Genomic DNA, 26,189 nt, shown 5'->3' on the forward strand with positions numbered 1-26,189 from the left:
AGAATAGATTTTTTCCCCTAAATTAAATATATATATATATATATATATGTGTGTGTGTGTGTGTGTGTATAAAAACTGTGTTAGGCCTTAGTTGGGGCACATGTACTCTAGTTGCAGCTCACGGGTTTGGTTTCCCCGCGGCATGTGGGAACTTAGTTGCCCAAACAGGGATTGAACCCATGTTCCCCGCATTGCAAGGTGGACTCATAACCGCTGGACCATCAGGGAAGTCCTAACAGAAGAGCTTTGATTCTTCAGAGTTAGTCCATCAGATTTTAAGAAGTGAGAACCAAGGATAGAATGATGGAGATTTGTTTTCTTTTTTAATGTTTTCCCTTACTCATTCACTCGGAGAAGGCAATGGCACCCCACTCCAGTACTCTTGCCTGGAAAATCCCATGGACGGAGGAGCCTGGTAGACTGCAGTTCATGGGGTTGTGAAGAGTCAGACACGACTGAGCGACTTCACTTTCACTTTTCACTTGTATGCGTTGGAGAAGGAAATGGCAACCCACTCCAGTGTTCTTGCCTGGAGAATCCCAGGGATGGGGTTGCACTGAGTCGGACACGACTGAAGTGACTTAGCAGTAGCAGTTGCAGTTACTCATTCACTTGGTCTTTCCTGGTGACTCAGATAGTAAAGAACCTGCCTGCAATGCTGGAGACCTGGGTTTGATCCCCAGGTCAGGAAGATCTCCTGGAGAAGGGCAGGGCAACCCACTCCAGTATTCTTGCCTGGAGAATTTCGTGGACAGAGGACTCTGGCAGGCTCCAGTCCATGGTGTCACAAAGAGTCAGACACGACTAACATTTTCATCTTCTTTTTCACTTACTCATTCACTTACTTTAAAGGGTTTAAAAGCATTTGCTAAATGCTAGGCACTAGGCTATGCTTTAAAGATTTTAAGACCTGTCAATTAATAGTTAAAGAACATCGCTCTTCTTAGAAGGCTTAGAATACATGAATGGTTCTTTTAAACTTTTGAAGAAAGAGTAAACAGATTGTGTGGTTCTAAAGGAAGTTATGGGGATATGGGCTCCAGCCCATAATAAGGAAGACCTAGGTTAACCTTTATAAATTGTCCATCTGTCCTAAAGAAGTGGTGAGATTTTAATCTCTGGAAATATTCTGATACAGAGCAGTAATAGTAATAATCACTCTTGAACCTCACCTTTGTGCTAGGTAAGTTGCTATGAACATCTTGTTTATTTTGACAACTTCCTTTTTCAGGAAATTCATACTTATTGCCCTTTTAGAGATGGGGAAACTGGACAAGTGACAGAGCAAAATCCAAACACAGTTAGCAGTTCACCTCCTTTAGATGATGATTTCTAAGTACTGTTGGCAGCGAGATTTCTATAAGTTTGGAGGGACATGTATGACCCTCAAAGTTCCTGCCAAATGAAAGATGTGTGAATTTATCCTGTATGCATGGACCCTGGTTTGGGGCTGTATTTTCTTTGGGAGAAAATAATGCACATTTATGAATACTAAAATAACCCTCAAGGCCTTAGACGAGTGCTCATACAAGGAGAGACTTAAGTTGGAGCTTATTTGCTTCCAAGTTAGTCACCCTCTACCTATTTGTCATAAATGTCTTTGGTAAGGAGCCACTAATGACAAGTTTCTCCAGCAGAATTTGGAAAAATGGAGAGGACCTCTGCTCTAGGACACCTTGACAACTAACAGGAGGTGACCCAGTAACTGTGGGAGAAAAGGGGTCTGTGACTAGCTGGTAAGAAACATGCTGGTCATCATATATCTCCTTTTCTCTTTGCTTTTCTCTTGGTTTTGCTTTTGCCTCTGTTTCTTTTGACAGTACTGTTTGTTGGAATGTGGTTCAACTGGAGCTCTGGTTTATTTCTCTCCCTGAGTCTCTGTGCTCCCTTAGTTCCCCTGAGTCCTTGGCCCTCTTCCTGTTGCTCTGCGTTCTATACTGAGCCATCCCATCCACAGCCAAGATTGCCACTACCTCAGATTTAATGATGACAAATTAAACATTGCCCTGTGGAACTCATCTTCCCTCCTCTTCTCCAGTTCCAGACCTTTTTCCTTCTGAATGTTTCATGTCACCTAGTAACAGATGTCTCGAGCATATTACATAACAGTCCTATATTCCTTTGACTCATCACTTTACACCTGAAATAAACCACTAATTGTCATCAAATTTGTTCTCTACATGTTGTTAACGTAAACCTATTGAGGTTCAAAACCCAGAATGTTCATGAGAAATATCAAGATTGAGAATAACTGGAAAACAAGAAAATGACCTTTAGCTTGGTACTTGAGACAATGTCATAGCTAGGAACAATATGGTAATATTTTGTATAACATTTCTATGTAATATTTTAATACATTGAATACTTTTATTTCTGTTCTTTTGATCTCATCTTGTAGAGGTGAAAACAAGCTAGAATAGGCATGAATGTCTTGTCCAATGTGACAGAAATTAATAGATGGTAGAAGTTGGATTCATATTTAGTTTTCCATCACTTCCAAATTCACACAGTGATGATTTCTGCCTACAAATAAAATTATTCTGGTGATGGAGACAGTTGTTCCTAAGTAAAACAAAATGAAATAAAACTTCAAGCTCTTTATTATGAATCAAATGAATCCTCTCATATAATTTTTTATAAAATATAAATTTAACTTTTTTCATGTGTCTCATTTACTATGGATTATGTATGGTATGATTTTAACATATATTTCTTTCTCATCATCTTAAAAACTTTAGAGTTCGTGTTGCATACTCTCAAAAGTGTGTATCCAGGAACAAAATAATTGCAACAGCCTCCTGAATAAGAATTGCATAGTTTAGAAATGGAATGTCCTTGTAAAAATATTGTAAAACCAATTTAAGAGATATCTATATATTATTCTTAATTATCTGTTGAATTATTAATGCATATAATTAAGACTTAAATACTTATCATTAAATTTACTGACTGATGCTTCCAGAGATATTAACCATGTAGATTGTGCTAAAATGACCCATAGCCTTGTCTAAACAGTATAAAGATTGTATTTTGACTTGTAACAAACTTTTATATTATTGCTTCAATCTCTGTCTATAAACCTTTCATTTGGCTTGGTGCTTTGGAATTTTCTTTCCTCCTCCTCCTCCTTTTTGCTGGCATACCTCCAAGATGTTCTGGATTCTGAACTCATTTTTCTCCCTCACTTCTTTCCTCCTACCTTCCTTTCTCCCTTCCTTCTTTCCTAATATTTCAAAGCCAATAAATCAATACTTCTCTCTCCCAACATTTAACAATGATGTATTGGAGTTTGCTAGTACCATGTACATGTGTCTTAATCTTGATTCCATTTACTCTTCTCTACCACCATTCATGCATGCATGCTAAGTCATTTCAGAAGTGTCCAACTCCTTGTGACCCTATGGGCTGTAGCCCGTCAGACTCCTCTGTCCATGGGATTCTCCAGGCAAGAATACTGGAGTGGATTACCATGCCCTTCTCCAGGGGATCTTTCCAACCCAGGGATTGAACTTGCATCTCTTACATCTTGTGTGTTGGCAAGCAGGTTCTTTACCACTAGCGTCACCATGATAAACAGCTGCATTTTTCTCCTGAACTTTTCTAGGAAAACCATGCTAGTTTCTCTCCCAACTTTTCTATTTGAGCTTCCCCTCTGCAGATAGAATTATATTTTGAAGTCTTTCGATAATGCGAATTCTATGTCTGTATTCCTTGGGTGAGAAGAATCCCTTAAAATATTGACTTTTAGCACAAATTATTTCCCACACCCTGTAAGGCCTACTGAGTTTTAGTTCCTGCTTGCATACCTATAGTCATCCTTTTCCAATCCTCATTCTAGCCCCCATAACCCCCAGCCTCTCCTCCTACATTTTGTAAGCCTTCTCTCTTTCTCAGGGAATTATCACCAACGTCTCCCTCTCTTAGAATGTTCTTACCTCTCCTATTCTCCTAGATAACTACTCTTCACCCTCAAGCATTCACATTAAAGACCCTTTTCCAGGTAGACTCCCTAAACTAGGTTGGATTTCTCCTATGTACTATGCTTTTCTTTTGGGGGAAAAAAAAATGTATGCTTATATTCTAATGTTCCCGTAGGACTGTGGACCCTGTAGTGTCAGGGACGTCATTGCTTTTTTTTTCATCACTCTATCTCTAGTAGCTCAATTTTGTTCTTTGTTGAAACAGTCTTGGCTATTCTTAACTTTTCATATTTCCATAAAACTTTTACAAGCAGTGGTTGCTTCCCACCAAAGCCTGCTGGATTGTTGACTGGGATAACACTCAATCTACAGATCAATTTGGGACAGCACTGACACCCTTGTAACACTGAGCCTCACAATCTATGAATATGACATGCCTCATCATTAATTTAGATAGTCTTTAGTTTATCAAAATGCAAGATTTAGATGACCTTCATTGAATCTAGTATGAATTGGTTTGAAACTCTGTTTTAATTCTGGAGAGAGCTGCACAATGTCCAGTCTGCTGTTACATCTAGGCTTTCATCCTATAAGGGACTCCAACAGAATGCCTGGAATGGTCACCAGAACCCTTGTATTTGGTCAGTTCTGAACTTCAATTTTGCTTTTCCCATCAAACAGAGGTTGTTGAAAGTCTGCTCTGATGCCTAATCTTTTAGTCCCTTCTTTCTGCTTGGCCATTCAGCCATTGGAGGTCATCAAGAGGACTTGACCACTGTTTGACCTGTGAGCTGGTTCCAGCAATCAGAGTCTCCTTACCTTCTCCCCTGTCCCTGGAAAGCACCTTCCATCCACTATTCCCATAGTCAAAGCTGTTTCAGGGATGCAGTGTTCAGAGAGTAAGGTGTTGCTGAGATCATCTGGACTGATATGTAACTGCACCTCATTAAAGCCTCTGTAAACTTTTCAGGTTCTGGCAGAGATCTCATTCTGTAGCCACCCAACACAAGCCTTGTATGTAAGTTCCCATGTTTATTAAATCTGCTACCTGCCAATCTGGGGTGGTTTGCCTCTTTCTTCAGTCTATGCTTGCCCTCTGTGTAAGGGGGCCAGCTTCAGTTTCACCTCAGGAACCTGGAAGTTGCAAACCAAAATCAGCCACTTGGCTCATAGACACAAATGTCTCTAAGGAAAAAGTAGTGAATCGCCAGGTTCACCCAAATGTGCTTTCTTCTTCTTTGAGATGTTCATCCCTGAATCCAGGTTGCACTGACAGCAGTTTTATATCTTTGATTAAAAAAATATATCTGCAATTTTTAGTTGTTCTCCTTGGAAAAGTTGACTTGATAGTTATAGATGTCAATAACAGGGAGCTACATTTGAAAGGTGATGTGTTCAACAAGTCCAAATCCATCCTTTATGAAGAGTTATAGTTCTATAGGGGAGGCTGAAAAGTATAATTACATAGGGGAGAAGTGGTGTGAATACTTTTTAGTGATAGTAGTGGTGTCTTAGGCTCTCCTGTGTTCAGATCAATTCCTTGACTCTTATCTGAACTTATTAGCTGAATATTTTTAATCCTTTTTCTTTAGGGGTGCTTTTTGGATTAAATTTGATCCATATAAAAATAAAACTTCAAATTAACCTCACCATTACAAAGAATTGAGACTTACTTATCTTGCTCTTAAAAAAAATACCAGAAGTATGACAACATCACAATCTTCAGGAAGGCATATTCCCTCTAGCTTTCTGCTTCATCAGAAATTTGGAGCTTTCATCAAGATCTCTTCATGGTCTACACAGTGGTTCCTGGAGTTCCCGTAATGATGTCTGTGCTCAAAGCAAGAAAAAGGAGGAAGTGAAGAGGAGGGAAGATAAAAGGATAATCTCTAGCCTGGGATAGTCCACTTTAAGGTCAAAAAACCCATCCAGTATCTGCCCCTTTATTTATCATTAGCAATTCCATTTGCAAAGTGGGTTATGAACCATGAACCTTTGCTTTGAATGTAATTGTAATTTTGTAAACAAGAAAGGGAAAATGAACATCAGATAAAAACACTAACAATCTCTGCTGCCTGTGTCCTTGTGTCTTAGGATTCATATACACCATATTTAGAAGTATTACCTATTTCTAGCCTCCCCGGTGACTCAGATGGTAAAGAATCTGCTTGCAATGTGGGAGACCTGGGTTCGATCACTGGGTTGAGAAGACTCCCTGGAGATGGGAATGGCTACCCACTCCAGTATTCTTGCCTGGAGAATTCCATGGACAGAGGAGCCTGGTGAGCTACAGTCCATGGGATCACAAAGAGTTAGACACACCCGAATGACTTTTGCTTTCACCTACTTCTAGCCATGAGGCATTCTCTGCCATAGAACACTTTACTCATCCTTTTATAATTCTACTGCAATTTACATTATTGCCCATATCACCCTATTTATAAAGTGAATTAACCTGTATAACTGATTATATTGCTATTTATACATCTCTATACCATCCTAAACAAGCCTTATCTAACACTTAGGTGAAGAACATGGCAATATCAGGTACTAAAGGCTGTTTTCATCTTCTTAACTATAGGGCACTTGTAGGTAGAAAATAAACTTTATTCATTTACATACCCCTGAACTTAGTCAAAACCTTATAAAAATTAGTCAAAATGAATAAATGAGAATGCAAATTAACTGAGAAAAGGCAAAAAATCTTCGGGGACTCTCAGAAGTTGTGGCGCTTTCACTGATACTAGCAACCTGACTTAAAAACAAACAAACAAACTTTTATTAGCTGACTATTTTTTAGCTCTGTGTTTGTGCCTTCTACAAAGGACTGGATATGTTTTGAACAAATGTATCTATTATATTTTCTATGGCTACATATAATTTGTCTGCTTTCAAAGCATGTTAAAATTAAACTTCCTTCAAACGGAAGATAATACAAAGTACACAAACCCATGGAATCAATGCCTTATCTCTGAACTCTCTGAGCTCATTAAGGTATACCGCTTCAGGATTCACAAGTACTCTTGGCATGAGAACTCACCCTACATAATTTCTTCATATTGACTCAAGAGTTTTCTTTAACTTCCTTTAGTTTGGTACATCATTAAGTTATTTCTAAGGACATTTAGGTATTAAGCCTTTACCAAAATTTCAACAAATTTTTCATTTCTCAAGTTTTTTTTTTTTTCTGTATGCATTCAAAAATTCTATAACCAGCTCAGTCTTCTAATATATGTAAAATGAGTTTTACCACAGACATTATATTATTGGGCTCTTGCCAGTTACAGAATGTGTTTTATTTGGGATTTTTAAAATAATATCATGATATTCAGATCCACATTTGTTCCACTTTTAAGACTGAGGAATGAATAGGGTCATTGGAGAATAAAATTTACCAGACATTTAATTTCTTGGCATAAAAATTTGCACAAATTGAATTTTCAGAATTGTTCCTACAAAAAGTTATTATTTTTCCAGTTTTACTTTGATGCAGTAGAAAGAAAATTATTTAGATGTCAAAATTCTTTTATTCAATGGATAAATATTTGTCAGATGTCAGCTGTGCCAGGTCCTATTCTTAGGGATTCTGAAGTGAACAAAATTTCTGCTGAAAGAGAGGTAGGGAAAGAGAAGAACAAAATTGGTCATAGTGGTGATTAAGAGCTGACGCTCCCATAGTTACAGAGATGAGTTCAAATCCCATACCTCCCCATTAATAATTGGTTAAGTTACTTAATCTCTTTACATCTCAATTTCTTAAATTATACCCTAAAATGGAGATATTTGATTTAAAGGAATGTTGAGAGGAATAATTATTTGTAAAGTTACTATTCTATTACCTGAGACATATTGTATATTCGGAACGGAATGACATTAAATATTTCTGGTAATCAGTGAAATGATTGAGATCAAACCATGGTATTTGGAGAGAATTGAAAAAGGCTCTGGAGGCAGCAGGACTAAGTGTGGTGTGACTGAGTCGATGAGTGATAAAGCAAGGCTTCCTGGGGTAGTTAAAGCTTCTTCTAAATCCAAACGGACAAACACAAGTTATCCAGAAAAAAATAGAATAAGAAAGAGCTTTTCAGGCAGGAAGGACAGTGGGAATTGTGACATGTTAGCAAGATGTAGCAGTGTGTGTGGAGATCTAAAGGCTGTTTGCTATTGTCAGAGCAGACTGTTTGTGGCAGAAGGTAAATGCAGATGTTTGCTAACAGGACAGATAAGGCCAGACCTTTGAAGATTTTTGTATCTTGGTTACTCCTATAAGGTATTTGCATTTCATCTTGTGGTTAACAAAGCATCACAACTGAAGAGTGAAATGGCGGTCAACCTGTGAAGAAATAATGAGTCAGTGATTTAAGAGGATAATGCAAGGGTGATTGCTTGGTGATAGGTGAGCTATGATGTTTAAAATCCAGGCAGTGAGTTTTGGAGGATGACTTTATTTAAGGGTGTTGATGGTGGGACTTCCCTGGTGGTCCAGTGGCTAAGACTCCATGCTTCCAACACAGGGGGCTTGGGTTTGATCCCTGGCCAAGAAGCTAGATCCCACATGCAGCAACCAGGAGTTCACATGCCACAACTAAAAAACATCCTGCATGCTGCAACTAAGACCCAACACAGTCAAATAGTTTTTTTTTAAGAGTGCTCATGATGATTTCAGTGTTTCATTTGTTGTGTTCACTATTCTATGGGAAATAAAAGTGGAGATGTCCATCAAGCATTTGGAAATAATACACTCAAGATCACTGTGGGTCTCATGCAAATAGTTTTTTTTTAAGAGTGCTCATGATGATTTCAGTGTTTCATTTGTTGTTTTCACTATTCTATGGGAAATAAAAGTGGAGATGTCCATCAAGCATTTGGAAATAATACACTCAAGATCACTGTGGGTCTCATGCTAGCAATGTCAATGTAGGTGACCTGCATCTTTGAGACAGGAAAATATTCAGGAATAATATTTAGATTAAGATGAGATATCAGTGAAATCCTGGGACACAACCACAGTTTAGAAATTAGGAGAGAAAAAGGAATACATACAAAAGAAAGAGAACTCTCAGAAATATATGAGGACCACTAGAAAACATCAGTGTCACAGAAGCCAATGGAGTAAAGGAATCCAAGAAGTGGGACTTACCACAATTATCAAATGCACTAGAAAGTTCAGATAAAATAGATAGCAACTCAAATACCAGTGAAGATCTTGGTGAAGTTGTTTCTTTAAAGTGAGAGGAACAGAAACCAAATTTTAATAGGTTAAGAAGTAAATAGGAAAGCAGATGTATGAAAATGTTAATAGATTTATTGAGGTATAACACAATAAAATATACATATTAAAGTGCAAAACTGGATAAGTTTTGATGCGTGTGCATATATATAATATTATAGTGAGATATTATATGTATATAGTATATAATGAGATAATAGGACATATGTAATGAGATATAGGATATATATATGTATACATACATATATATATATATATATATATATATATATATATATATATATATATATATATATATTCCCCCAGTTCCTGGCATAGACTCCTAAAACACTTGCAGCTTCCTAAGTGATAAAAGCACTGGGAGCATCTTTCATTCTAAAATTTGTTTTTTGACCATGTTTCCTGACAGTGCACTCTTAAATCCCTGGCGTGTCCTGGGTGATAGGAGTATCTTTTGTTCTAATAAGGCAGCTCTCAGTAGACCTCTGGATCGGGGTTGGTTGCCAGAAAGACACAGACTGTGATTAGAAGTTTGGAACTTTCAGTAGTCACATTCTCCAGAGAGAGGAGAGGGGCTAAAAGGAGAGTTATAAGCAATCATGCTTACATGATAATGCCTCCATAAAAATCCCAATATTATAGGTTTGGAGGGCTTCTGGATTGGTGAACACCTAGAGTGCTGGGAAACTGGCACCCAGAGTGGGAACGGAAGGTCTATACCCTTTCCCACATCCCTTGCCCCGTGCATCTCTTTATATGGCTGTCTTTTATATCTTTATTATATTCTTTACAATAAACCAATAAATGTAACTCCGTGTTTCCCTTAGCTATCTAAGCAAATTATTGAGCCAAAAGAAGGGTCATCTCTACTTTTAGCCCGCTGATCAGAAGCACATGTGACAGCCTTGTGACTTGTGATTAGCATCTGAAGTAGGAGCAGCCTTGTTCGGCTAAGTCCTTAACCCATGGGCATTTGTGCTCAGTAGCTTTAGTTGTGTCTGACTCTTTGCCACCCCATGGATTGTAGTCCACCAGGCTTCTCTGTTCATGGGATTCTTCAGGCAAAAATACTGGAGTGGGTTGCCATGCCCTCCTTCAGGGGATCTTCCTGACCCAGGGATCGAACCCTCATCTCTTACATTTCTTGCATTGAGAGGCAGGTTCTTTACCACTAGCGCCAACTGGAAAACCCCTTAACCTGTGGAATCTGATGCTATCTGCAAGTGGATAATGTCAGGACTGCACTGAAATGTGGTACACTCAGCTAGTGCTGCAGAACTGCTCAACATGTGGAAAAGTCACTTATCTGGTGTCAAGAATGTTGTGAGTGCGATTGTATTGTGAGGGTAAAGGGAAAACAGGAATGTTTATGTGCATACAGGTAATATCATGACCCCAATTTAATGAATACACATTGTCCCTCAAAAGTTTTCTCCTGGCCCTTTGTAACTTGTCACTCCCACCTCTCCTTATCATCCCCCAGACAATACTAATTTGCTTTTTGTCACTATAGATTAGTTTTTATTTTCTAGAATTTTATATGAATGAGCTAATGTATACTTTCTTTTTGGTTTGGCTTCTTTCATTCAGCATATTCTCTTGGGATATGTTCATGTTGTAATTATTATCAGTGGTTAATTTATTTTTTTTTAGTGCTGAGTATCACAGTTGGTTTATCCACTCACCTGTTAGTGAACATTTGGGTTTAGACTATTACACATAAAGATTCTATGAACATTTCTGTACAAATCTTCTCTGGATATATACTTTCATTTCCCTGAGGTTAATACCAAGGTGTTGAATGGCTTCATCATACAAAGTTTATGTTAATTTTTAAAGAAACTACCAAACTGTACCATTTTATGTTGCTACCAGCTGTGTATGAGATTTCTAGTACCTCCGTAGTCTCACCAACACTTGATATGATCCATTGTTTTACTTTTAGCCAAATACCTATATAGTGACATTTTATGGTGCTTTTAATTTGTGTTCCCCTAATGACTATTGAACGGAGAAGGCAATGGCACCCCACTCCAGTACTCTTACCTGGAAGATCCCAGGGAGGGAGGAGCCTGGTTGGCTGCAGTCCATGGGGTCGCTAAGAGTCAGACACGACTGAGCGACTTCACTTTCATTTTTCACTTTCATGCATTGGAGAAGGAAATGGCAACCCACTCCAGTATTCTTGCCTGGAGAATCCCAGGGACAGGGGAGCCTGGTGGGCTGCTGTCTATGGGGTCGCATAGAGTCGGACATGACTGAAGTGACATCAGTAGCAATGACTATTGAAAGGGAAAGATTGAAGACAGGAGGAGAAGAGGATGGCAAAGGATGAGATGGTTGGATGGCATCACTGACTCAATGGACATGAGTTTGAGGTGAAACTTGGGGATATTTTACGACATCTTGCTCTTTGAATAATTCTGTTAGTACTTACTCTGGGGAATTCAACACATAGACTTTCATTATTCTTCAGTGCACTTGATGTAAAAGTTGTTTCTTTTAGACATAAAGTTCTACGAAAAGTGACTTTCAGCCAAGATTTACACACATAAACAATTTGTAATAGGTGGGGCCAAATATGGCAAGACATTATGAATAATGGCTAAGTAAGTAGAACTCATGAGTTAGGGGGCAAATGATTTTTTGTAGCGTGGAGGAGATAATTTAAATAGAGAGTGTAAGGAGAGAGATAAAGAAGAGAGATCTTTGAAACGTCATTGAGGGAATTGAAAGAAGAAGCAAAAAAAAAAGTTAAATTTTTACAGGTTGATCTGAGGTCTCAGCTAACTTTTAAAAAATTTTTATTTATTTATTTATTTTTTCTATTTATTTTTATTAGTTGAAGGCTAATTACTTTACAATATTGCAGTGGTTTTTGTCATACATTGACATGAATCATCCATGGATTTACATGTATTCCCCATCCCGAGCCCCCCTCCCACCTCCCTCTCTACCCGATCCCTCTGGGTCTTCCCAGTGCACCAGGCCTGAGCACTTGTCTCATGCATCCAACCTGGGTTGGTGATCTGTTTCACCATAGATAATATACATGTTTTGATGCTGTTCTCTCAAAACATACCACCCTCACCTTCTCCCACAGAGTCCAAAAGTCTGTTCTGTACATCTGTGTCTCTTTTTCTGTTTTGCATATAGGGTTATCATTACCATCTTTCTAAATTCCATATATATGTGTTAGTATACTGTATTGGTCTTTATCTTTCTGGCTTATTTCACTCTGTATAATGGGCTCCAGTTTCATCCATCTCATTAGAACTGATTCAAATGAATTCTTTTTAATGGCTTAGTAATATTTCATGGTGTATATGTACCACAGCTTCCTTATCCATTCGTCTACTGATGGGCATCTAGGTTGCTTCCATGTCCTGGCTATTATAAACAGTGCTGCGATGAACATTGGGGTGCACGTGCTCTCTTTCAGATCTGGTTTCCTCGGTGTGTATGCCCAGAAGTTGGATTGCTGGGTCATATGGCAGTTCTATTTCCAGTTTTTAAAGAAATCTCCACACTGTTCTCCATAGCGGCTGTACTAGTTTGCATTCCCACCAACAGTGTAGGAGGGTTCCCTTTTCTCCACACCCTCTCCAGCATTTATTGCTTGAGAAATTAAGAAAACAATACCATTCACCATTGCAACAAAAAGAATAAAATACTTAGGAGTATATCTACCTAAAGAAACAAAAGACCTATACATAGAAAACTATAAACCACTGATGAAAGAAATCAAAGAGGACACAAACAGATGGAGAAACATACTGTGTTCATGGATTGGAAGAATCAATATTGTCAAAATGGCTATACTATCTGAAGCAATCTATAGATTCAATGCAATCCCTATCAAGCTACCAACGGTATTTTTCACAGAACTAGAACAAATAATTTCACAATTTGTATGGAAATACCAAAAACCTTGAATAGCCAAAGTAATCTTGAAAAAGAAGTGTGGAACTGGAGGAATCAACCTGCCTGACTTCAGACTCTACTACAAAGCCATAGTCATCAAGGCAGTATGGTACTGGCACAAAGACAGAAATATAGATCAATGGAACAGAATAGAAAGCCCAGAGATAAATCCATGAACCTATGGACACCTTATCTTCGACAAAGGAGGCAAGGATATACAATGGAAAAAAGACAACCTCTTTAACAAGTGATGCTGGGAAAACTGGTCAACCACTTGTAAAAGAATGAAACTAGAACACTTTCTAACACCATACACAAAAATAAACTCAAAATGGATTAAAGATCTAAATGTAAGACCAGAAACTATAAAACTCCTAGAGGAGAATATAGGCAAAACCCTCTCCGACATAAATCACAGCAGGATCCTCTATGACCCACCTCCCAGGATATTGGAAATAAAAGCAAAAATAAACAAATGGGACCTAATGAAACTTAAAAGCTTTTGCACAACAAAGGAAACTATAAGTAAGGTGAAAAGACAGCCCTCAGATTGGGAGAAAATAATAGCAAATGAAGCAACAGACAAAGGATTAATCTCAAAAATATACAAGCAACTCCTGAAGCTCAATTCCAGAAAAATAAATGACCCAATCAAAAAATGGGCCAAAGAACTAAACAGACATTTCTCCAAAGAAGACATACAGATGGCTAACAAACACATGAAAAGATGCTCAACATCACTCATTATCAGAGAAATGCAAATCAAAAAATTTTTAAATTTATTTCTTAATTGAATGATAATTGCTTTACAGAACTTTGTTGGTTACTGCCAAACATCAAAACTTTTAGTGCCACAAGAGTTTATGGTTAAGCTGTTATTTGTAGCAAACCTCAGCTTGTAGAAGCTAAGTAAGATTATCATAATGAATGTACTGAATCTGGATGGTGGAAGTGTTAGAATACAAGGGAATCAGGGTGGCAGGGAAGTTGGGGATATGAAATGTCTCAGAAACAGGCTGGATAGAAGGGGAAGAAAGTTGAAGAAAAAAAGTGAGCCTCCTGGAAGGATGCATAGTCTATTGATATCCGAGTGGGTAAATCTTCTAAACATTATCTTTCAAATTGGCTTTGTCAAGAAATTACCTAGTAAACTGAATCTTTCTTTTACCTTTATTACCATTATTACCAATTACTGGTATACTAATATTGACAAATTGCCAGCTGTTGAACAAGTACTACGTGGCACAAATACACATAATGATAGGGATACAAAAATGACCAATGTTGAGTCCATCACTGATAATGTTCTTTCTTAGCCCTTGCACTTCATTTCACAGGCTGTTACATTGTCTCTATCATATCTTCAAAAGAGCCCTATTATATCAATACCCTATAATCATGTAACTGTTAACATTTCTTAGAATGCTTTTTGGACACTATTCCCCTTGGACCTACTACTTTCTTACTGTTTGCTTCTTTCATAGGATTATTTATCCACTTTATATTTCATTCACTTCAGTAAAACAAGATACCTCTCTGGACAAGAAAAGATGTAAATATACCAATTTATCTGATGCTGTATTGATTACTCACAGTTTGAAATTCTGTCAGGTATTTCCTTATCACTTTTAAAGAAGAAAATCTGGTTCTTTTTCTGTATTTACAGTTATCTTTCATTTTTAATAGTTCACTTACTTTTCCTAATATTATTATAGCCTTAGGATATGAAAGTATGTGTAATTGCTCCATTAACCCACATATTTTGTGCTTGCAAGAAACGAGGCTTCTAGCCAGATATCTTTACCACTCTAGTCATTTATTAATGGGCCAATAAAACATACCCTAAAGTGTCTTCATCTAATAGAAATCACAGAGGACATTTATATAGATGTTTCCATTCTATGACATCCAAAGCACTTGACAGATTTTTGCCATCAAACTTACTGGATTTATGTATAGCAGAGTAATAATTGATTAGGCAAGGAAATGTAGTGATTTCATTAATACATAATACAAAGAGAGTGGCTAAAGGAGACAGAGGAAGAATATTTCTGCCTTTTTCTAATGTAACAAAACAATGGTATCTACCATACAGGAGATTGTGGGGTGGAGAAAATATATAAAAAGTGCCCTGAGGTGGGCAATGATGGGTTTGTAAAGTTAAAGGAAGAACAGGAAAGAACAGGGATGAGTTTGTAGATTAAAAAATAAGAATACAGGGAGAAAATGAACGTTTCTGTTGAACATGGTGTACTCACTTTGAACCTGCCCTAGATATTGTGGCAGGTCAGCTGCCAGCAGCAAAAAATAATTTCTGGACATGTTCAACTGGTGCAGCTTTCATGCTAAACCCACACAGTCTGAAGCCTAAAGACACTAAGACCATAATATCCCCTTTCTTCTAGTTTGACTTGGTAGACAATTAATTTTGATCTTTATGTTTCTCTTGCAAGGATAATGGAGCTGACATTTGAATTTCATATTTACACATGATGTAGGATTTCAGATGTGCCAAAAATGCTTCATTATGAATTCAGCTTGAATGTATGATACAGGAATAGTTTAGAGGTGTCATGAGATGAAAGAGATATATTTTTATTTCATCCTCATAAATCATGTAAGAGCAAAGCATAAAATCCAAATTATTCCTCCTTAAACATTCTGATGGGGTAATTAGTAAACAGCTTCATACATTATATTGAAATTAATTAGAAATTTACTACTAAATAGAAGGCAGATTTAATTCATATGAATTTTTTTAGGTGAAGGAGAAGGCTTTGGAGAATTATCATGCATGTTGCTAGAAACTTTGAGCTTCATGGTCATCCCTGAAACTTCATGACCATTATGGTCTACTTGAGGGAGAATTTGGTTAATATGTTTGAGCTTTACTACTTTAAGAGATCAGGTTATCAAAGTGCTCTTATAAGACTCTGGCAGCCAGTTTGGAGTTATCAAATTGTTGGTAAATCTAATTAATTCTTTTTGAAATTTAAAGGATGAGAAAATGGGAAAATGAACCATTTTATTACAATGAAGCAGCACTGGTGACTCCATGTAATGGCCTCTAATAAAGCTTGTTTAATCACCTGCTGTGAACAGGAATTTCCTTTCAGCATTTCTAGACTCAGAACAAAGAAACTATTTTACTTTCTTCTTGTAATACCTTCTGGCAGAGCCAGTCTTCAAGGTAGTTGAATTGGCAACCAGTTACATAGGATGATTTGCAAAGTGCAGTAAAGCCTTTCCTGCCTCCAGGCTCCACCTACCACTGGGTATCCACCTCCCTTCTGTCTAGAAACTTCGCCTTTAGAGTCAAGATTGAGTGCCAACACAAAGCCAGGTGACATCCGTGGAGAGAGTTGCAACATTCATGTGTGTTACCTAAGAGGATTGATTAAGAAAGAGAAAGAACCTGGGGTTAGCATGGGGTTTGTGGACTTGTCTTCCTCGATGAATTTCCTGTTTACATAGTTTATTTTGTTATATTCTGTAGAAGCAGATTATTTACATAAATTAAATATTATGCATATTTAAGACTACAGGCAATTGAAATGTGAGGAACTATCCAAGCAAGGGACAGATTGGGGTTGGACGCCGGTGAGAAGTTGCTCCAGGCGTTGTGGTGGCAGGCCACAGTTGCGGGTGAGCCTCCAAACCATGACCAACTGACCACCTGGCAACATGCTTAATTGACAACTTTGTCTAAAGCAGGCCTGTGTCTACAATTTCATGGAATCATTATACTAGTGCTTTGGATAAACTTCTACATCACCTTCATCTTAATAAACCAGGAAATTGAAGTTTTAGAGTGATAAAGATGATTTTTATACCCACTGGCTGATACTAAATCTTGGAATAAATTATGGGTTTTCTGGTTCTTACGTCAGTGTTCTTCCTTTATGTATCACTGATGAATCTTTCTTCTAAATATATCAATGTAATCAATGCCAACAAGTTGAATAAAAAGCCCATAATTTTATTCTTCAGACTTAGATAAAAAGAGAGAAAGGCTAGATGCTTGCAAATTATGCAGAAATAGGTATATAGTAGAAATAGGTAAATAGTAGAGACACATAATTTGTTAAGTATATGCTTTATTTTGATTTCCCCAAAGGCCCAACTTGAGAAAAGAAAATGGGTATAGGTAAACTATCCCAAAGGAAATTTCAAGCAGAATTAAAAGTGTACAAAAAAAGAAAAAGAGTCAACTCTATGTTTTGATGATCGGTTGCCACTGCGAGCAAGTGAGTTTCAATCCCTAGAGGAGAGCATGGCTACCCACAGCAGTTTTCTTGCCTGGAGAATCCTATGGACAGAGGAACCAGGTGGAGTAAAATCCTTGGTGTTACAAAGAGTTGGACACAACTGAAGTGACATAGCACATGGTGGGAACTACATAGAACCTGCCTTAGCACCACAGCCACAGAAGACAGGAAGGCTGGAGCATTTATCAAGACTCCTGTCTCTGGGTTGTGGAAGATTCCTCCCATAGATGAACCCTCCTACTTTTGTAGGTTGAGCCAGCTTGTAGCTAAATGGCCTCCTGTGGATTAGAAACCACAAAGCAGAGGTGGCACTCAAGATGTTTCCCATTGGACTTTCCTCGTGGTCCAGTGTTAAGAATCCATCTGCCAATGCAGGGGACACAGGTTCAATCCCAGGTCTGGGAAGATTATGCATGCCATGGGGCAACTAGACCCAAGTGCCACAACTACCGAGCCTGCGCTCTGGAGTTCAGAGCGCCATATCAAGAAAAGCCACTACAATCAGAAGCTTGCACACCACAGCTAGAGAACAGCCTCTGCTTGCCACAACTAGAAAAACCTGTGTGCAGCAACAAAGACCCAGAGCAGCCAAAAATAAATAAAATTAAAAAAGCAGAGGTGGCCACTGGCAGCATGCTGGGAACTGTCCACCACCAGTGAGCGGAAATCAGCTGAACTCAGGGAAGTTTGCATGATGCATTACAACCATTGACAGCAGCCTAATTCTTGACCATAAAAAAATCAAAAGACTATTTTATGAATTTTTTTATCAAGTAATAATTCTTATGAAACTTGAATTGAATCTCTTCTAGGGCTCTCTTGAAGAAGATTTGTGGGTTCCTTGTAAACTAGACCATTAAGCATATATTTTATTCACTGAGGAGACATGAAACTCTAGGAAGAAGATGGAATTGATATCAATAAAAATAATGCTTCCTTGAATTTATGGAAGCTTTTTACTTTTCTCAAAATCCTTTCTCATACATTATCTCTTTTTTCTTCCAGAATATCTCATTATTCTCTTAATATGTTTGTCTCTTCTTTCCCTCCATTCGCTTGTGATTTATAATCCCCGCTTTAAACGCCTTTTAAAAAAGTGGGCAAATATTTCAAGATATAGGTGAAATATTAGTTCCTTTATGAAGCCCCTTCTGTTTCACTAGAAAAGCAGAATTAGTTGCCTTCCATTCTGTTTCTGAAATATTTTTTTCCTTTTTTCTCCCCAGAAAACAATAACCATATTGTGATGAGAATTTGAATAGGATGCTATCCTTTCCACACTATGTTTTGATTAATATTTAGAATAAAGGTAATACTCAGCATAGATATGGGGGTACAGAAACTGTAAATATTGCTATTAATTTAGAGTTTCTAAAAGACACTATGTTCAAGAATCTTGATTGTTAAAAATAACTCTATTGTCATAATCATCTGTAAACATATGTAACCATATGTAGGTTGAACGCTTTACCGCCTGAGTACCGGAGAAGCCTTGTAACCATATGTAAACAGGCAGCAATGTTAGCGGCTCAGCGATGTTGGGCCTCTACAAGGAAGTAGAAACATTAATTTAATTTCTCATTAAACTAGAAGACATCTATAACTCTGAATTACAATATATGAAGATGAAAAGGAAAACTAGGAATTAAATTATTTAACAAAGTAGAGAAAGGTCAAACACATGTATCTACAAAGTGGGTTACCAATGAGAAGGAGGTGGATTTTGTTCTTTGGAAGACTGGAAAGATTTATAAGGTAAGATGCCTTGACTGTAGAAGGGAATGTATATGGAGATGGGGTGGAAGCCTGGGGCGGTCTGGAAGTTTGCAGAAGGAGTTACATCCCCAGCTTCACCTCGGCCTCCTGTGTCAGATAGTTATAGCTTCCAGGCTTTGTGGGGACTGGGAACTGATCTCTAGAGAAAACTGGACCATCTCAGTTCAGACCACCTCCAATTCAAGTGCTCACTAGTTACATGGTGCTTGCTGCTGCTGCTGCTGCTAAGTCGCTTCAGTCGTATCCGACTTTGTGTGACCCCATAGATGGCAGCCCACCAGGCTCCCCTGTCCCTGGGATTCTCCACGCAAGAACACTGGAGTGGAACACTCCAATGCATGAAAGGAAAAGTGAAAGTGAAGTCGCTCAGTCGTGTCCGACTCTTAGCGACCCCATGGACTGCAGCCCACCAGGCTTAGTAGCTTCCATATAGGACAGTGCAGCTTCACATGTCTTAACCCTAATTGCTTCTCCAGTTTCAATCTGCATATCTTTCACCATACTCCAGTCTAATTGACCTTCCTTCTAATTCTCAAATATGCCAGGTTTATTCCCATCTTAAGTCTTCTGTGTTGTCAGATCTGTCTGGATGTTAAGTCACCAGAACTCTCAGAGTGAGCTCCTTCTTAGCATTCAGATATCAGCTCAAAATTACCTTCTAGGGAATGTCTTCCCTTACCATCCAATCTAAAGCTGCAGTTCCTCTCCATATCATCTTAGTCACGTTAATCAGGTTTCTCATTTTTCACAGAACTTATGTGTTTCATTGTTACCTGCTCCCCTGCTCTAGTTAGGCTTTCTTAACTATTTGGGACTTATGTATCTTGTTCACAGATGTATCCATAGGCCTTCCAGCAGCTCTTGGAACATTTACAGAAAGGATGGATGAATATATAAATGAATGAATGAAGGGATCATCATTAAAATGTTAATAGTAGTAAGATAAACAAAGGAAATTATTCCATTGCATTTATTAAATTTGCTATAGCAAACACATATTACTTTTGGAATGAAAAAATACAGCAGAAAGCTTTAAACCAATAAACTGATAAAAATAGTAAACCACTGACTGCTGGACTATGTGGACAAACAGTGGTATTAAAGAGTATCACCTTGCTGATGAAAGGAATATAATTTCCTCTTAATAAGAGATGTATTAATAGTTATCTTTCAATATAAAATCAGCAAATTTTCTAAAACTTTCTTGAGTTGACCAATAGTATATCTTAGAGGTTGTAATGAATGTATAATGCTTATTATCTGATTTTATACTTCCTGATATTTGGCACAAGGCCAAATTATAGCATTCATATAATATCATACCTTGGATGAAAAATCTCTCTAGAGGTCACGGTAGAAAATAATTAAGGGGTACAAAAAGCCCCTTGCTTGAACCATAACTCCTAAGGTGAGCATGGTGTTTACTCCAGTCAAATCATTCTTATTCCCTAACATCAATCTCAGGAGGTTGTTTAAAGCATACATGTCTGGTACCCTGGAAACCTGCATTCCTAAAAATTCATTCCAAGAGATTCCACTGCCCTTAGTTGTGGAACACTGCCTCAAATCAAGGATCCATTTCCTTTTATTATGCAAGTTCTCCTAAACAGAATAACACTGAACTCCAGTGAGATGTTATTAACTGTTTTAGAGGGTGAGATTTTTTTTCAGATACTTTTTAATTGGCAGCTTGATGGAAGCAGAGTTTAAAGGGGAAAAGGTAAAGATTTTTATAGAAGCTAAGGGCTGTTTAGAGAGAGTGTCTCTTATAACAGAATTCTCTGAGCAGCCAGGGATCAGATAGCATAAGACCTGGCATGTCCAGTCAAGAAAACATGGAAAGGCATCGAAGGAGAGCAGGGCCCATCACACAGTTTTTCCAAGATGCACAGTCACACTGGGAAAAGAAAATCCTATACACAAATAATCCACATATCAAATATAAAGAAGAATGAATATAGGCTTACAAGTAGCATAACAGGGCATAGGAGGTTTATTTCAGAGATTTACATAACTGAAGTGTGGAAAGATAAGTTTTTTGGCATAAAACTCCAGCATGCTCTCAGTGATGAGAAATGATGCCTGAATCAGAGCTCTTAAGGACTCTGAATCACCTGGCTAATAGCCTAAAGTAGAATCAAGAAACTGTTCCATCTCTTCTTCCCCTTAAGCTTTAGGTTTAGTGAACCAGTTTACACCTACTGCTGATGAATCATCTTTCTAAATGACCCTGCTAAATCATACGTAGTTAATTATAAAGATTTTAGTGTTATGTTTTGTGTGTGGGTTGCAGATTACCCTTGCCTGACCACATTCTCAGTAAAACTTTAAACTGTCATCAGACCACAAATAACAGTGAATTCTTCATCCCCATAGCTGCAGAGGAAACAAAAACTGAGAACAATTTTTGGCAGGATAAGACCACTCTACCCCTTAATCTCTCGAGTCCTCACTGTACACAGCTAAGACCTACCTCTGGGTTTCTTTTGTACTGTTATTTTAATTATTTACATCTTTGTGGATAAGAGTGTCCATAGAAAGAATACAAACATCTTGTTTAAAATGTAAGTCTGACAACAGGAAAGGAGAATGACAGAGAGGGAAACAGAGGGTTGTGTGGGCAGATGACATGAAGGACAAATTTTTCTTATCTCTGACAACTTCATTGGCCAATACAGTTGAGCAAGGTAACTATCAACATTCATCTCATAATATAACTATTTTTTCCATATCATAAGGACTAAAAGCTATTGGAATGTGACAAGTTTAATATTGCATATTCAAAACATCTGATTAACTTGAGAAGTTTCTGTGCTTAAAAAAAATAATTGCACTCCTTGGTGTTTACCCAAAGGAGTTAGAAATTAATGTTCACACAAAACCCCACAGCTGAGTGTTTATAGCAGCTTTACTCACAATTGCCAAAACATGAAAGCCACCAGGATGTCTTTCAGTAAGTGAATGGATAAATAAACAGAAAAGGGACTCAAAGTTGAAAATGAAAAAAGTGAAAGTTTTAGTAGCTGAATTGAATCCTATTCTCTGTGACCCCAAAGACTGTAGCCCTTCAGGCTCCTCTGTCCATGGAATTCTCTAGGCAAGAAGACCGGAGTGGGTTGCCATTCCCTTCTCCAAGGGATCTTCCCGACCCAGGGATTAAATTGAGGACTCCTGCATTGCAGGCAGATTCTTTATTGCCTAAGCCACCAGGGAAGCCAACACTAAAAAGAAGTGAGCTATCAAGTCATGGGAGGAACCTTAAGAAAATATTTCTAAGTGAAAGAAGCTAAGCTAAAGAGGTTACATATTGTATAATTCCAACCATATAAAATTTTGGAAAATTTTGGAAAAATTTTTGGACGTTAAGCTAAAGAGGATACATATTGTATAATTCCAACCATATAAAATTTTGGAAAAACTTTGAAAGTAACAAAAAAGGTCTGTGGCTGCCATGGGTTATTGGTGAGGAGAGATGAATAGGTGCAGCACAGAGGATTTTCAGCGCAGTTAAAATACTCAGTATAGTATTATAATGATGGATACATGCCATCATGTATTATTCCAAATCTATTGAATGAACTGCATCAAGAATGAACTGTAATGTAAGCTATGGACTTTAGGTGATTATGGTGTGCTAATGTAGGCTCGACAATTGTAACAAATGTACCACTCTGGAGGGGAAAGTTGAAAATGAAGGAGCTGTGTGTATGTGAGACAGGGTGATAATGGGGAATCTCTGAACCTTCCAGAAAATTTTGTTCTGAACCTCAACCTGCTCCAAAAAAATCAAATCTTTTTCTTTTTTTTTTTTTCAGAATACTGGCACATAGGAAGTGCTCAATAAATAATTAATGAATGAGTTTAAATAAATAAAAGTTGCTGAACTTGCCTTTTTGAGCCTCCTGTTTTCTCATCTTCAATGGACATAAACGTGTTTATGATCTTCTAGAAGCCTATGGGGACCCAAAGTAATGCTTGACTATCCATTCTTCATGGAGTCATACATGTTTCACACCAACTGAAAAGTTGGTGTGAAAAAAAAATAGCATTAAAATGGCATTAAAATGCCATAAAAATGGCATTAAAAATAGTCTTAATTTTAAAAATGTTGTCCATAAATTTTACTATTTACCCACAAACCGAGAAATCACATGAAATATATCGTTTGCAATTATTTCATTTTACATTTTATCAATTAATGAGGGAAAACACCTTTTTATGCCATTTCCTGTTCAGGAAACTTTTTTGTTTAGCATATATTTTAAAATATTCTTTTTATTGTTGTAAAATCTAAGTATTTTTCTCTCTTAGCTATATTGTAAGTGTACATGTAGAGTTTTAATAGCAAGCACAAACCTTTCCTAATTTTGGGAAGTAAATGCATGAAGTTACAGGTTAATCAAGACTACTTACATTTCTATGTGAAAAGAAACAAACTAAAATGCATTAAAATTCTAATTTTATTTGTCAGAGAACAGAATATAAACAGTAGAGCTTTTCTTCTACAGGAATTTAATTTCTGAAGTCCCTGAAAATTAATTTTATCCTATTTTTACTATTTATATGTTTTATAAAAAATAATTCATATCAATCATAGAAAGATTAAAAAATGTGGAGAACAGAAAAATGCCTCTAAATCATCCATTCTAACTGGCTATATAGTACTCCACTGTTGGATAAACCATTTATGTAATTCAATCCTTAAGGGTTGTATATTTCTTCCCTAGCTGTTATTTTTAATGAAGATTGTTATAATAAACATTTTTGTTGAAGTATTGCTTGATCTTTGTCTGAATGGTCTAGAAAGTTTCTATTCTTGTCTAGTTCTATTGGCAATGGTTATGAATGATACTTCCTACTTGTTATCATATTTCTCAATGGACTAGTCAATAAATACACATATAACAATATTTATATTAATCTGTAATTATTTAATTGATAGTAAAGTAAACTTTATTCATATACTTAATATTTGTATTTCTTAGCTGCTCATTTACATGTTCATGCCCTAGCCTATTTTTAAATCACTGATGATAAATTTCTTGAACTTTGAGTGCACTGAGATAATTATACTCATTAATGGTATGGCACATTGTTATCATTGGTCTCTGCAAAATGTGATTCTGTTTTGTTCCTTTGTTTTGGTTTTATGTTTATTTATACATTTCATTTCCTTTATTTCCCATCTCCTCCCACAAGAACATCCATTCTAAAGCACTTAATGTACTATTTTTTGTTTGTTTGTATGTTTCTGAATGTTGTCCTTTTGAGCACTTGTAAAGTTATTTTCCATAAATTTTATATGATACACATTTCATTCTGTTTTAAAATTTGCTAATTCATCACCATGTTTGTTTGTTTGTTTGCTTTAAATAGAAGAGTCCATGTTGCTGGGTATATACCTAGCTGATTACTTTTGATTTCTGCAAGATACTCTGTGCTGTTCATTAATCACAGTTTATGAGTCCAGTCTCCCCAAAATGGGCACGCAGGGTGTCTCTAATGCCCTAGCAGTGCAAAAAATGTTTTTTCTTTCAATCTCTGTTAAATTTTACTTAGGAATGTAATTGCTATGTTATTGGATATGTGTATACATTTTTTACTGGGCATTGTTACACATATTTGCAAATATTTCCCCTATTCTGGTAATTGATTGATTGCTGATATGGTTGATCGACTATGTAGATGAATCTACCAATTTATTCATAACTCTTTCTGGTCTTGATAGTACTGTTAGAGGGCCATCCCAATCCACCAGACAGAGACCATTTGTCTGTGAAATTTATTTTATAACATTCATAACTGTAATAAATCTGGAATTCATTTTGCTAAAAAGAGGTATAGATTACACTTATTCCTTTTCAAATGTATAACCAATTTATCAACTAAATTCATTGAGTAGATATTTCTTTCCACACAGTCTTGAAATGATAAACTTCTTCAGTTGCCTTTGATCTGATTTTGGACTTGCTCTTCACTTTAATTGATCATTTTATCCTCATGAATAACCAATACTTTTCAACAAATATAGAATTATAGTATAGTTTTTTTCCATCTGGTTGATCAGGATAACTTTTTCTTTAGTATTTTTAAGTTTAGAAATAATTGCTTCTTCTTCTAAATAAAGCTACAATGTGTATAGGAAAATGTTAATGCTCATAATTTCCTACTTACCAGAAGTTACCAGTTGACATTTTTCCCGTCTCATATAACATATCTAATATTTTCTGATTTTTAAAAAAGTAGGATTCTAATACACATGTTATTCTACAACTTGCTTTCTTCACTGTAAAACATCATGGACATGTTTTAAGTCCAAAAAGACTTTTTATCGGTTATGGTTGGCTAGGTTATGCTTTAGTAATAGGTAATAAATCATTCCCAAATTTCAGTATTTTCAGAACAAAATAAGCAAATGGTTTATTTTTTTGTTCAGTTACCTATTTATTGAAATTGCTTGAGTCTCTGTTCTATGTTGTCAGTCTCCTGGAGCAAGTTATGTCTGTTCTGAAGGGTAAGAAAACACAAATTGTGCATAGGTTTCAGCCCAACATAGAAGCTCTGATTTAACTGGTTAAACCAACACATATGACCATGCCTAACTTCAAAAAGAAGGAAGTGCAAAGTATACTCCATGCCCAAAAGGTGGAGAAATGACATAGTTTTGGATCCTTCTAAGAAGTACTATAAAACATAGTTTAATCCATGTACAAATATAGCATCATGTTTTCAAACACCCTTTAATGATAAGCATTCAGACTGTTTCATTATTTTTCCTTTGACATACAATCCTGTGAGAAACGTAATTTACTTTAAGTATCTTTGTGCAGAATATATCTGTGGGTAAATTTTTTACATATTCAAGATAATTTTTAAAGTAATATTTATTTGATCAAATAATTTTCCTGAATTACTTCCCAGAGAGGTTAAGGCAGTTCACTACTCAATATCAATATGTGAGCATGCTCATTTCCTTACATCCATTCCAGCATTAGATATTATCAATGTTTTGATACTCACTTTTCTTTTTCCTTTAATTATCAAATTTTAATACTAGTAAGGGCGAGGATC

The sequence above is a fragment of the Muntiacus reevesi genome, chromosome 2, assembly GCF_963930625.1.
Source record: "Muntiacus reevesi chromosome 2, mMunRee1.1, whole genome shotgun sequence".
Classification (NCBI taxonomy): domain Eukaryota; kingdom Metazoa; phylum Chordata; class Mammalia; order Artiodactyla; family Cervidae; genus Muntiacus; species Muntiacus reevesi.